The sequence below is a fragment of the Cavia porcellus genome, unplaced genomic scaffold (assembly GCF_034190915.1).
Source record: "Cavia porcellus strain 051 isolate PalLab524CR breed Dunkin Hartley unplaced genomic scaffold, mCavPor4.1 scaffold_18, whole genome shotgun sequence".
NCBI lineage: Eukaryota > Metazoa > Chordata > Mammalia > Rodentia > Caviidae > Cavia > Cavia porcellus.
Genome location: NW_026947501.1, coordinates 38615138 through 38629956, shown reverse-complemented (window position 1 = coordinate 38629956; position 14819 = coordinate 38615138). Strand labels below are relative to the sequence as shown.

Here is a 14819-nt window from a genome sequence, read left to right as displayed (position 1 = left end):
GATTACAGGTTTCCAACATTAAATTGTTCTTGATAAGGTGAATGATTTCTATTTTCACAGGTAAGTCAAACATTGTTTTAGACTCAAGAAAATAAAAGTTAGAAATTATGTTGCTGACACTGTCCACAAATAATGTGAGTCTGCCTTTTCCTGTGGTTACTCTTCGTGGGGAAGAAGTTCCTGGAGAATTTTTAGTAAGTATTAAATAATTTATTAGTATTTAGCAATTTGCTTAAGTAAACTCTACTAACATCTTAGCCTTTTTATTTTTAAAATTTCAAAACTAGAGAAAAGTTGGAAATAGTACAGTAAATATCCATTTGTTTAATTCACTACATTGGTGGTTGCCTCTGCATATTTTAATCTCTTTCCTTTTTTTTTTTTTTTCGCTAAATCATTTTTCCAACACTTTTGAAAATAGGTTTGAGTCATCACGATGCTTCTCCATCACCATATTCTCTTAAGAACAAGGACATTTTCTTACATAACCACTGTACCATGTCACATCCAAGAAATTTGACAGTCAGTAATAGCTAATATACAACCCACACCCTCAGTTGCTCCCAAAATATTACTCTTTACATGGTTCTGTTTTGTTTTTATTGTGAACTCAGAAGGTTTGTGTATTAGGTTTAGTTTCACTTTCACAGAGTACTTGGCCATTTTCTGTTTGTAAATGTTGCTATTAACATTTCTGAGGCGTGAAAGCCAGTTGGCTTACAGAATGCTTCACATTCTGGATTTGTCTTATTTTTTCATGATTGATTGATTGATTGATTTGAGACAGGGTCTCACTATGCAGTTTAGGCTGGCCTTGAGCTCACTTTGTAGCCCAGGCTGGTCTCGAACTCGGGCAAGGATCATCCTGCCTCAGCCTCCTGAGTGCTGAGATTACAGGTGTGCAGCACCACACTTGGCTCATGATTGGATTTAAATTAAAAAGCATTGCACTTCCAATTCTGTGAGATCAGTTTGTTTCATTGTTAGTGATGATAAATTTGGTTAAAGTGAGTACCTGCCTTAATCTATTCATTGTAAGAAGCTTTCTCACTTTAATGATTAGGAGAAACTTGTGAGACCACGTGAGTATCCTGTTCCTCATCTCAGTGTTCTTATCATCCATTCTTGGTTCTTTGAATCACTTACTTGCAAGAATTATAATGGGATTTTGGTTCCATCATTCATTCACATACTGGCTGGCACTTTTTTACTTCCACACTTGGAATAGGGCTGTGGACTTTTTAAAAAATATTCTGTGTGTTAAAGCTTACTCTTTTAGATACTCAAATTGAGGGAGATAACTATAAAGCAGCTCTGAACAGGATTTAAAATTAACCAATTGGCTTTCTATGTGTACTTGTCTGTTCCAGGCCTAAGCTCCTTGTCTGGAGATGGGCATCGGATTCATAGTAAGTGAGCTGCTATGAATCACTGGTCCCAGTTGAGGTCTGTAGTGGCCTCTGATGCCAGTGACTCCTCAAAGGACAAGATAAGGCCACAACTGAGGATCCCTGGCTCCAACCTCAATTAAGTAGATAGAGACTACAGCTGCAGGCCTGTCACTCATGTGGTGAATGTCAACTTGGAGATAGGAGATAAGATGGTTCTCCTAAGTAGCATAATTCACTACGTGGAGATGTCTTTGAACCAACTCCCAAGGTGCTGCTCAGTTCCCACACTATCCACTTTAACCCCTTCCTTTGTTTGAAAACCAAATAAATATAGGCTGCCCAGAGAAGTTCTTTGTCTCAGCCCTTAGAGAGTCTCAGATTCTGCTAGAGGGTTTTTTGATCCTCCTGGAGCCCTAAAATCGCATCACTTGTCTCTTTTATTTAAGCCTTGCCCCATTCGCTCATTTGGGATGTTTCAGGCCTGGTCAGGCTGCAATATCAAATATTATCCAATTTGGCTAATGGGAGTGCCTCTTACTCTGCTCTTACATTGTCTTGGTAAATTCCTTTTCATCTTTATGCACTTCTTCCTCAGTTTTTGATGTAACTGTTTTTTGTTTTGCTTTGTATTTTCCTGTCTCAGCCCTTTATAATCAATTTTTTCTTCAAAGAATACAAGTTTAGTAGTAGACTTTAAAAATCATTATTTGACTGCCCTGCCATAAAAGTACATCTGTAATTGACCTTTCATGTAAGATAACAGAATTATTTCATTTTGAATTGCTCTTGGGGTACTGACAAACACTTTTATTTTTCTGAATGGCATCTTGTGCTGTATTTTGAAATACTAATGGAAAAACACATGCTCATCAACTTACAATGAGGTTGTGATCCATGTCTATTGAAAATCTTGTGAGAGAGTGTTCAATGTGCCCCATCTCATGTCCTAGAAACACAGTGCACTAGAATGTGTTTCCCTTTGCAATTGCATAGCTACAGAGTTGGAGCTCACTGATGCTACTCAGTATTGCCAGAGAACAACATGTTGCTATCCTGAAAAATCAGATTTAGAAGTACAATTGCTATTAAATGTGTGTCTCACGTCATTGTAAAGTCCGAAAAAGGAAATCAAATTGTAAGTTGGAAACTGCAGTAAGGACCAGAAATTACTGACTCTTACTACACTTCTAAAATAGGAATTGCAAGCCAGATATGGATGGCGGAGGCCTGTTACCACAGTGTTTGGGAGCCTAGAGCAGGAGGGTCCCTGTGAGTTCAAGTCCAGCTTGGGCTACATAGTTCAAAGCTAGCCTGAACTACATAGTGAGATCTTGTCCCCCTCCCCCCAAAAAAAGGAAAAAAAAAAACTGCAGGTAATACTCCTTGTATTCTGATTCTCCTTTTGAAAAAAAAAACCTTTTTTGATATCTTGAGATAGTCTTGGTATTTAGTCAGGCTAGTTTTGAACTCATTAGATAGCCTAGGCTGACCTCGAACTGGGTCCTCTTTCATGTTTTCAGCAGTGACTCCCCAATCCACATATCTAGGAAAGGCAGAACCGCTATGAATCTGGTCCTGACTGAGACCTCTAGTGGAGCTGTTTACAGCTCCTCCTGGTTGCTTTTTAAATATCAGTTTCGCATTCTGTCTCCCCACCCTTAGTCATCTTAAGGTCATAACTTCGGTGAACAAGGGGAAAACATAACCCATCATGAAATGTACACAAATTACAGAGGTACTAAATTAAACTGAAATATCCTAGGGCACACCACAATTGGAGACCACTTGCTAAGTAGGAGACAAACTTGTCATAACGCTGGCTTTCAAGGCCTTTCATGACCTGTTTACCTCTTAGACTCTTTCTGTCCTGTCTTTCTGTCATGCTTGTCACTCCAGGGCCATGCTCTGGTTTTTCTCCATTTGGTGCTTTGCTCTCCCCTTTACCTTGTGGTATTGCTGCTTCTGCTCTGCTTTGCCTGGCTACACAGAACTTTCTCTGGGAATTCTGCACCTTCCTACACACCCTGTCCTTCATCAGACTTACAAAGGGAGAAAAGTAAACATTCATGTGAGTGTCACCTCTCAAGTGGTCAAACAGCATCATCAACAATGAATCAAACACGTGTGCCCTTCTGAATCCCAAGGGTACCTTGTGCATACCTGTCATATGTAAAGCATCAAATCGAAACTTTGCGTGTGTTATTTTTATTTATTGTCTTTTTTGAGACAGGGTCTTGATATGCATTTCAGGCTGAACTTGAGCTCACTTTGTAGCCCAGGCTAGTTTCGAACTTGCAACAATCCTCCTGCCTCAGCCTCCCAAGTGCTGGGATTACAGGCGTGCGCCACCATGCCTGACTGCATGTGTCATTTTAAAACAATAAAAATTGTGTTTTGTTCATCTAGAGTGCATGGTATAAAACAGACTGGGGAAATTGGCAGACTCGGGTCTCTAGGTGAGCTAGCCTCATCCTTTAACTTTTAAGCGCAGCAAATGCTTTTGTCAGGAAGTGGAACTAAAGGAAATACTCAAGGTTGACAAGCTCCCACCTTTGTGCTTAAAAAGGAAGTTTAATTTCTTAGACTACCTTTTGGATTTAATGGATCACAGATCCCAAAAACGTGGTCTTTGTAGCTACAAAACTCCATGGTTAATTGGATTGACAAGGTATTCCTTTGTTCAGGAATTTTTCTTTTCTAACAATTTCTTGTATGAATCATTTCATTCTCTAATGATAATAAGCCCCCAGAGGTCAAGAATAACAATATAATCTATGCATATGTTTAACATAGATCCAGTATAGATGATCAGTAAATAATTGTTGACTTGATTGTTTTCTTTAATTTCTGGTGCTGGGGATCAAACAACCTCGTACTTGCCAGGCAGGTGTTTATGCTGCTGAGTTAAATCCCTGGCTCCTGAATTTTAGGAATATATTTTAATTTTGTCTCCAACATTTTATCCACCACTTTATTACTTACCTGATGTAGGTGGAACAGATAAAACAAGAGATTATATTTTTACTGCCATTTAGTACCATTAGTGACAAAGATATTAGTATTTTTGGTCAGCTCCAAGACATTAATTTATTTTCCCATGTGCATACTTTTTTCATTTATTATTTAGATTCTTTGGGACCCTCCAGATTATTCTTGTAATCTTTTTCTTTGCTGTCCTGTGTTTCCCCACTTGGACATTTTCTAGCTCCTTAAAAATACCAAAGAGCTATTACGTACACAAAGGTGAAACCTTGGGTTCTTTTTTGTAATGGATCTGATTAAAGGTTCAGATAGTACTGAAATTTAATTATTAAAATAATATTTTGAGCTATCCATTTTTTAATCATTCTGTTCTTGTTCTTTGACAGCCATATTTCTTACTAATTTTGTGATCAATTTAGGTAATTAACATTTTACTATCTTCTGATCAAAAATTTTTATTGTTTCAATTCAATAGACCATTTCACTTCATAACATCAGTTGGAATCCAAGGAATTTCAATTAGTAGATGATCAAGAACTCAGGACAACTGGGGTACTAAGATGTGACTAAGGCATAGCTTTCCAGTTTGCACGTCTTCAGGACCCAGGGGAAACATTCAATAGGAAGTAGTGGAGGCAGCAGTGTGTATGCTTCCCCATTAACTAAAGGATGTGTCCATCAATTCAGCTTGGCTAAGGCCTCTTTGTAGCCTCCAGATAGGATCCTGTCGGGGCTTTTACTATCATATTTCACTCTCAGAAAGAAATGTGTTTTGGAAAAGATAATGACAGGAACCTGCCTTTTATCAAACATCCTTTACACTGGTGCAAAAGTGCATACTTGATATTGTCAGGTTCTTTTAGATTATGTGCATGATGGGATAATAGGCTTTTTGATGTGTGATGTTAATAATGCTTGAATGCTTTCACTTTTTCACCCCAGTGGTGGGAACCGAACCCAGGGCCTTCCATAAACTAGACAACTGCTCTACCACTGAGCTACACTGCCAGCCCGTGGATACATTTATTTAGTCTACTTTAAAACACTCTTACTAAAGGCTACCTTTACTAAATTTATAGCATATTTATCTAATAAGGAAGAACAAAAGCAAGCTTAACAATAGAAACCCAAAGAGGTGTCAAAGTTGGGCACTCAGACGAGGATTTAACTGTCTCTTGCTTTACGTTTTCTTATTCAAGGAGCATTTTCTGGTAGATAAGACTCTCAGATGCTCTCTTGGATATTTATTTTTGCAATGCATAGAATCTGAATGAGCTGGGCTATTTAGCTTTCCAAGCTACAGTAGGAACTGATGTATGGAAGCCATGGTGTAGTGGAGAAGCCTGCTAGGCGTTCATTCTATCCTCAGAAGAAAAATAGAGACTTGCCCCCTTCGCCCTCATGGAGCCATGGATGCCTTGAGACTTCGTGCTAGCCTCGCTCGACAGGATGTCACTAATTTTAAGAAAAGGAAAAGTTTCTGCGTTCTGGAAAATGCATTTTGTGGGAATCATGTTAGAAGGACAGAAATCTTGCTCAGTGACTTTCTTATAAAAGGTTAATGCCCAACAGTCTCACTGGCATGGCCATAAACTATGAGATCAGTAAGATGATATAAAAATGACATATATAGCATATTTTTAGGGCACTGATGTTACAAAACTCTACAAACTTTTGTGTTTTAAGAATTTCCATTCTTTGTTGATGACAGAGGGCCTGGTGACATATTGCCACACAGATAAATTAGTTGGAGTTTTCTGAAGACTTTTTTACAAAGACAAAGTAGTATGGTTTCAGACAGCAAAAAAGAATTCTGGAATTTTCAAGGTAGCTGGTTTTTATCATGTAAGTACTCTGTCTTTATTTTTACTTCATTCTGAGCCAAGTAGCTGAACAGCAGGTTTCTGGAACAAACTGCATCAAGCTGATGCTCAGTTTTGTTGCCAGAGATTTTGTTTGTATGTTTTTGTTTTGAGACAGGGTCTCAGTGCAGTCCAGGCTGGGCTCAAAGTCACAGTGATCCTCCTGCCTCAGCCTCCCAAGTGCTGGGATTACAGGGGTACACACTTGGCATGCTGCCAGAGAGTTAAGCAGGAGATACATCTCCAAATTCTATACATAGCAGTATCAGGCACTGAAAACTGCATTGTGTAAATTATTTGTATCGGACGTGGAATACTGTGATCAATCTTGGTATAGTTTTGCTGTGAAAGCACCTAGCTTTATTTGCTGAGGAAGGGGGAAAAAGGAATATGGCTCTTCCAGTTTTCCTATTTAAAATAATAGAATCAGAACGTCAGAAGATTTAAAGGCCATTTAAGTCCAAGCTTCTGCCTTAAATTATTGATAGCCCTGTTATGAATTGGCACACTCCTCATCTAGCAAAAGGCATGGTACATTTGCAAAAATCCATAAACATTCCACCCGCCAGGATCCACCGAGAAGCGTGCAGCTAGCTGGCAGCGCAGCGGGAGCAAGTACTGAGAGCCTGAGTCTGGACAATCTGTTTGGACACACTTCATGGCGCCAGTGTCAGAAAGGAGCCGAGTCAGGCGTTCATCTCTTGAGAAAGCTAGTCCTCATACGACCTGCCTTCTCTGAAACATGATATATCCATTATTTATCAAAGTGGCATGCACTTCAGTACGGTTTTTATTTAGAGAGAACCCTGTAAATTGTACAGTATTAAAGACTTGTCCTCATGGAGTCAGCACCAAACTCGTTCCATGCCCTGAACATCTCCAAAAAAGGGAACAGGAGACAGGAGAGCAGCTTTGCTCCTTTTCAGCCAGGCAGACTTCCTGCTGATCCTGAGCAAGGGCAGGTTTACAGCCTCTGCCGAAATTTCATAGCTCAGGAAAGGATGGGAGGGCATACATCAAAGCAAACGGCAGTGCGCAGCATAACACACTCCAGATTTGCTCTAAGGAAGGAGAAAAAGGACGTTTTACAAATTGCTAAGGACTGGGAAAGCTTACAATAACCGCGTTAGTTGCATTCCTTGAACACCCAGCAAGGATGTATCTAACCCATTCTGGGGAAATACATTTTCAAAAATATGGAATCTGGTACTCAAAAACCCAGTTAGTTCAAACCTCTTAGAATTTTTTAGCCAAGGAGAATGTGGTATTAAGTATAAGCTGCATTGTTTATCTGAGAATTATTACACAGCCTGAGTGCAGGTCTGATGTTTTCTGAAATAATATTCCTATAGTGAGAACCATATGTGAGTGGTGGAAAGGGCTTTTGATGCTTCCTGTTATGTAGTAATTGGCTACAAAGCAGAGGACTGGAACCAAAACAGGATGAGTAAGTGGACAGTACCTTCATTATTCTATTGAAAAACACTTTCAGCCACCTAGAAAAAAATACATTCTTCTTTCCCCTTTAGCTAAAGCTTTTGCTGAAAGGCACTGTATCTTGATAAAAAGAGAAATATCAAATAGGCAGATTTTTCATTTATCACAAAGTCAACTCACTCATGTAATCCACCACTTAGAAACAGAACAATGTTCACATTGCAGCTTCCTTCCTGTCACCTCCCCGTCACCGCACTGCCCAAAGAAATTTCTGTGATAACCTGAAGTCATAGACTAGTTTTACTTCTTTTTAAGTGCTATATAAAGGGATTCATATTGAATGTAGTCTTTTGTGTTGTAGTTTCACTTAAAATTGTATTTTTAAGGTTCACCTCTTATATGCCAGTAGTTTGCTCAGGTTGATTGCGATACAGAATTAGTTATGTGTTGCTTAATGATGTACATTCTGAGAAATGTTACTGGCGATTTCATTGTTGTATGAACATCACACAGTATACTCTCACAAACTAAGATGACTATAACGTCACTAGGTAATATAATTTTAAGGGACCATATTGTCTATGTGGTCCATCATAGACTGAAATGTCATTGTGCAGTATGACTTTATCTTACATGAACTTACCACAATTTTGTATCCATTCTATTGAGATAGATACTTAGCTTATTTCTAGTGTTGGCAACTGCAAATAATATTACTATGTATATTCTTGTATCAAGTTCTGACCTAGATCCCTGATCTCCCAAACAAATGTATGGCGGAAGTTAAATAAAAAGAGACAAATTGTATGATTTTGGGAGCTCCAGGAGAGTCAAAATCCTTGACACTCCAAGGTTAGGACATAAGCTTCTCTGATCAGTCCACTTATATTAGGATCAAGGACAAAAGGCAGAGAAACTGAGGAAAGTGCAGGCAATGAGCAGGGCCTTGGGAATCACTTCAAGGATGTCTCCAAGTAATGAATCAAGTCAATTAGTAGCACTGACTTATCATGAAGACATGGTAGAAGTGAGACTGTAGGAGTAATTTCTGCAGCTGCAGTCTCTATCTTGTTAATTGGGGTTGGAGCCAAGTGTCCGCAGCTGTGGCCTTATGGTGCCCTTTAAGGGATCTCTGGCCTCACAGGCCACTACAGGCCTCAGCCGGGACCAGTGATTCATGGAGGTTCACTTACTATGAATCAGCTCCCATCGCCAGGCAAGGGGCCGAGGCCTAGAACAGACTCACAGATAAACATAGAAAGCCAATTAGTAAAATTTAAATCCTGCTCAGAGCCGCTTTGTAGTAGCCTCCAACATTCTTGTATGACTTTAGTTTACATATGTTCATATATCTGTCAAGGATGGAATTTCTGGATTTTTGAGAAATCTTGTGTCCAGGTTTAATAGACAGTTTTATAAAGTTTTAACAATGCACTATTTGAGAGTTCTAGTGTTCCACATTCTTCTTGATATTTGATATTATATAGAATATGTAAATATATGAAAATATGTGTAAGCATATATATTTCTGGTGAGTATATAGACATATCTCTTTGTGATTTCATTTACATTTCCTCAGTGATTAATGAGGCTAAGACCATAGTCATGTGGGGTTTTTTGTTTATTTTTCAGACAAGGTCTCACTCTGTAATTCAGGCTGGCTACAAACTCACAGTTATCAAATGGTGGGATTACAGGTGGGTGCCACCTGGTCCTGTCATGTGTTTATTGGCCATTTGATTAACTTCTTTTAGTTGTCTGAAGGTTGTGGGTTATTGATAAACTGATTAGCTTATTTTGTTAAGCGCTTGTTAAAAACCTTTGTTCATTGCTTAATTGAGTTGCATCTTTTTTTAAAAAAATGAATCATAGTAAGTCTTTACACATTCTGAATATAATTTTTTTGTCAACTATATTTATTGCAATGTTTTTTTATTAGTTTTTTTTTTAACTCACGACCTTGCGTTTGCCAGGGAGGTGCTTATTCTACTGAGCTGAACTCCCAGCACTTTATTGCAAATATTTTCTACCAGTCTGTGGAGTTATCTTTTAGGGGGAAGTTTTTCTTTAAATCTTCTTTCCTTAGAAAGTATCGATCACAAAAATGAAAAGAAGGAATCGCTCACATATAAAAACAAAGATTAACATAATTAATCTCCATCTGCCCAATTTAAACAATTATCAGGTCATAATCAATCTTGTTTCAGTTATATCCTCACTAAAAATCACATTCTTAAAACAAGAGACATTGGGGTTGGGGATTTAGCTCAGCGGCATAAGCACCTGCCTCGCAAGCAGGCGGTCATGAGTTTGATCCTCGATACCAATAAAAAGAAAAAAAAAACAAAAAAACAAGAGACATTATGGTAGCCACTGTTGATATCCTGTGGTCTTGCTGTGAAGTGCCATGTTGCATTGTTCTGTTCTGATTTGCTTTGTTCTGTTCTGTTTTGTCTTATCTTTAAAATACAAAAAATAAAAATCGCCTTCTTCCAGCATCCTAATGTACCCCTTTGTTTCATTATTTTTAAGCCTTTCTTATTTTATTCAAAAATCATTTATTTATTCTTCATATAGTGATTGGCTTGAATGCAGTTGCACTGATGCTTAAATCCAGTGAATGCATTTTCATACTTCTGTTACCTGAGTTCTCTGCATAGGGTGACTCCTTTGGTGAGTGTCTTAGCACTCCTCTCCCTCAAGCTTCTGTTCTACTATGCTACCTGGTTTCACCTACCTCTCTAACCCTTCCTTTGCGGTTTCCTTCCTGTAATTTTCTTCCTTCCTTGTTTCTTCATAGTTGTTGCTTGTTTGGAAGTCTTTTCAATCCTTTTAGGTAATTTCATCACTTCTTATGTCCTTGTCTCCCACTGACATGCTGATGGCTTCTGAATCCACATTTCCAGTTCTTTGCACTCCAAACATTGTTAATACTTCACAATGGGGATCAAATGCCAGCGTGAGTCTCAGGAAGCAAACCATATTCAAACCACAGGAAAGGGTCACTGTGAGGTTGGTGGAGCAGGTTAGAAATGGGCAGGAAATAACTCAGGGTCTGTCTTTGCTGTATCTCAAGATTATAACTTTAGAAGTTCCTTTGAACATGAAGGTTAGTCATAAATAAGGATAAATTCACTCCAAAATTATTATGTATTTGTCAAGGGGCTTCTTTTCCCAGAAGTTGGTTTATATCTAATTTTTTAAAGCAAAAGATGCCATTTGTTCTATAAAACAGCATGTTTTGGTTTTATCAGGGCAAAATTCCTGCCAGGAATTAGGGTGTAATTTTAACAATCTACCTGGCAAATGGGGAACAGTTGTGAGCCAGGAACCTCCTTAAGACTGGATATCTTAGCAAAGAAGGAAGGAAAAACTGTGAAGTGGAAGACAAAACAGGTTTTGTTTTGTTTTGTTTTTGAGGCAAGGTCTCATTATGTAGTCCAGGCTGGCCTTGAACTTAGTGTGTAGGCCAGGCTGACCTCAAACTCATGGTAATCCTCCTGTCTCAGCCTCCTGAGCACTGGGATTACAGATCTGCCCTACTATGCCTAGCTACATTTTTTCTTCTATTTTTCACTTATTTCTATTTTTCATTTAAAATTCAGAGAAGGATTTAAAGCAAAAGCATCGATGCACTTCCCAAGTCAAGGATATGCATCTACTTATATTTTTTCAGGGCTCAGGAGAATGTACATAAAACCTTTGAAAATGTGTGTGAATAAATGTCTATGTGAACATATGGCAGGGGAATGTGATCCTGTTAAACACTTGCTGTGCTTGGCAGGAGTGAAGAGCCAGAATGCCTGCTCACTTAGTTCTTCCCACCCCCTCAGATGTGTGAGTCTGAGCAGGGGGAGAATCTATGGTGTGCTTCCCGAGGTTCATGTCAGAAGGACAGACCACAGCGGGGGAGTGTTTTGTACAATGCCAAGGTAATATCAGGACATGAGTAGAGATTAAGTGTTGCTTTGAGAGTCGAATCTGAAAAGTACATGAAAGGGAGATGGACAGTCTCCTTCTAGTAGCTAAGAACAACTGCACTGATGTGTTCATTGGGTTCCATCGGTATCTACGGTATGTACCTTACTGACAGCCATGTGCCAAGTCTAGCCTTCCATATCCTCTGTCCATAATGGTCAACATTATTAGCAGCACAGATTTAGGATCCAAGATGACAGACACTGGGAGGACTCTTTGCACATCCTGTTTCATTTGCCAAGGTTACTCATCTCTGTGTGACCTGGGCTTTAGGCCTCAGCTCGTATGTTACATGCTTAGGGAAGTCACAGATTACCATGTTCTCCCCATGCCCTCACCAAAAAAACCCTTCATATTTAATAAAATGTTCTCTGTATCACCTACCATCCTGATCCACGACAGGTGGTTCTAAAAGTCTCAGTCATACCCTCTTAAGTGCTGCTAAAAACATGGTTCCACCAATGAGCAATGGTGCTCCAGGGAGCTGGTGGTCCACAGTGATGAAGGTGCTGGTGGACCTCTCTTTTGCTCTAGTAGCATCCACTCTATTTGGGCAATGTTGTGGGAAACATCGTAGATCATGTGCAGGTCTAGGTCATTGGGCGTTGTGTTGAAGATCTTGGCCAAAGCCTGGAAAATGAAGGAGGTCGCGGAAGCAGGATTGACCCAGGACAGCTGCAGTAACTGCCATCCCTTTGAGGTAGTCGTGGCCCTCCTGGGAGGCAATGCGAGCACAGACCATGGCCTTTTCCATAGCTACTGGGGCATCTGTGGCTATCTGGTAGACCAGGCCCCACCTGCTACCTCGCAGCATCATCCATTCCTTTCCCTTGTGGTTGATGCCCATTTTCTTCAGAGCATATTCACTGAATATCTTGTCAACCACCCGGATTTCTGCATAGCACTTGCCTACATCCAGAGGCCCCGGCTGAGGAAGGTTTCTCTTTTTGGCCCTCACTGATACCTTACTGGGCTCCGCTTGTAGCATCCTTCTGTACTCACACAGCACCTTGACCTCAGCCCAGGGTGGGACCAGTGTCCACACCCATCTCCAAGGCCCCTTCCAGGTCTTTGTCGCACATTGGGATGACCTCTTAGGAACCACCCTGACAGGAGTGCATTCAAATATTGCTTGGGCCAGATGTTCTTTCACAGCCTGGATGTGACTTCCATACAAATTGATTCTCAACAGTAGACACGCCACAGTTGATGTCAAATCTGATACCATCTGATAGCACTGCTTCCAGGTCATTCATACTGAAGGCTGTCATATACCCCACAGCAAATTCATAGACTGAATGGACATTAGAAAGCCAGCAGACTGCTGGACAATCCCGTGCAGGACTGCCACACTGCCAGTCTGCTTTGCGGCTGGCAGGAAGCCACCAACACCACTGTCTTGACAGGCATTTCTTAACTCCTAAAACATTAATTTCTCTAGAGTATCATTCCCATAGAAAATGTCTTCAACCTGAACACTGGACATGAAGACCTCTTTTTTTTTTTTTTTTGTACCAGGAATTGAACTCAGGACCTCACACTTGCCAGGCAGCGCCATACCACTGAGCTGTATCTCCTGCCCATGAAGTGCTTCTTGATCCTCCAGTAGTTCTTACTGGTCTTCTTCAGGAGCTGCAGCTCATTGCTGTAGTGTGTGGCTCATGGTGGTGAATACTGATGAACATTGCTATGGAGAAGAGCCATGCAGATTACCATGTTCTTAAGACAGACTTCCAGGCAAAAGAAAAAAAAAACAGATCTTAGCAAATTTTTAATAATTTATTCAATTTTATTTAACACTATTGTTGAATTCCTTTCCTCCCTGCCAGATTGTATGAGATCCTTTTTGTTTTTTTACTGCTATTTTCATAAATCCTACAGAAAGCCTGACATGTGGCATACATTTGATAAGTACTGCTGACTAATGGCAGTCCAGCATCCTCCTACTTGAAGTTTATTCTGAAAAAGGGAACATAGATGTCATGAAGAGAACCTTTAAAAATTTTTCCTCAGGTTTGTTTTAAAGATAGAGCCACACCGGGGAGGGGAGTGGTTAAAAATAGTGATATAAAGACCAGCTGCAAAACACAGCTCTCCAGGACTTGGAATCAAGACACCTGGAAAACAACAACTTGGCAAAGAGGAAAAAAGGAAGAGATGTCTGGGAATTTCCAGGAAAACTAGAATGACTAGAAGCTGGAGAAACAGAGCACAATGAAAATAAATAAAGCAAAACAAAGCAGACTGGAAAGCTTACCAGCTCCTATAGAGGAGGCCTGTCTGCACAGACACCAGGTAAGCACAAAGAGAGTCAGCACCTTCAGGGAGAAACAACTGGCCAGGCCCACAGGTATTATAAGCTACAAAAATGGCGTGAAGTTTTACTTAACAATGACTTCTTCTTCTTGAAGAAGAAATCCAGTGCAATCCTGAGAGGATTCCATCAGGAGCCATCTGGGGAAGGGGTTAGTTGTTTAAGATTGAACTGCAGCACAACTGCTACCATAACGTCACCTTACCATAACGATTAGGTGAGGACAGCCCGAAAAGAGAGCTTCAGAGAGGGCACAGGCGGGACACAGACCACCCTGGATAGTTCAAGCTTAGGCTGGGAAAGACACGAGGTGGGAAGAAGCCAGGTCACTTGTGTGTGGCTTTCAGAGGGGAGCGAGTCTGAAAGTGCTGGCCTTAGGTCCAGGGGTCTTGTTGAACACCGGGCCTGCTGCCTAGCACAAAACTCAATAGGCCGTTTGCTTTCTCCATCTACCAATTTGAGTAGGGATACACCTCAGCATGGACACTTGCCATACCCTGGGGTGTAAGGACAGAAGGGCCTCCTTAGCAAGGTGGTACCTCATAAGGCCACATGCCATGAAGCTAGGGGGAGAAAGCTGTGACTTGAACTGCACAGAGGGACACGGAATCTGGGAGTTCCCGGAATGACTGTAGCTTTAGGGTGGACAACAATGACCCCTCTCAGTGGGACAGGTGGGGCAGGTTTCAGAATTTACATGCAAAGACTAGTGGGTGACTCACTGTCCCTCCTCCATATCGGTGGCTTTCCCACACTGTTGTCCCTGAGAAGATACCATTCATTCAAAAACACAGAGGAGGGGGCTGGGGGTTTAGCTCAGCGGCATAAGCACCTGCCTTGCAAGTGTGTGGTGGT

At 40.5% G+C, this 14819-nt stretch overlaps 1 pseudogene; it reads right to left on the bottom strand.

Annotated features, from left to right (window-relative positions):
• Positions 1–12091: 12091 nt before the first annotated feature.
• On the bottom strand, positions 12092–13136 carry LOC106027498 (RNA-splicing ligase RtcB homolog; annotated as a pseudogene).
• Between the last annotated feature and the right edge of the window lie 1683 nt (positions 13137–14819).